Source organism: Rhagoletis zephyria, unplaced genomic scaffold (assembly GCF_001687245.7).
Source record: "Rhagoletis zephyria isolate East Lansing unplaced genomic scaffold, Rhagoletis_zephyria_1.1 Rzeph_scaffold_02247, whole genome shotgun sequence".
Lineage (NCBI taxonomy): Eukaryota > Metazoa > Arthropoda > Insecta > Diptera > Tephritidae > Rhagoletis > Rhagoletis zephyria.
In genome coordinates this window covers 1-259 of record NW_016159331.1, presented here as the reverse complement: position 1 = coordinate 259, position 259 = coordinate 1, and positions in this window count along the sequence as shown.

Here is a 259-nt window from a genome sequence, read left to right as displayed (position 1 = left end):
CCAGTGCTTAAATAATTTTCACCACATTAAATAGCTGCACAACACCCTAATTGCCGAAAAAGCGTTGCTTGCAACACTAGTCCTTTATGGGGACCAAACTTGGCGAAAAAAAAAATAGCTAAGTTTGTTTACTGGATATACTGAGATACTGAGCTTCCAAAACCAAAAAATTAGTGGTGACCCCAAGTCGTTACAACATGACGGAATCGTCAAAAGGGCGCATCGACGGATGGGGAGAATATTTCATCGAACAAAATGC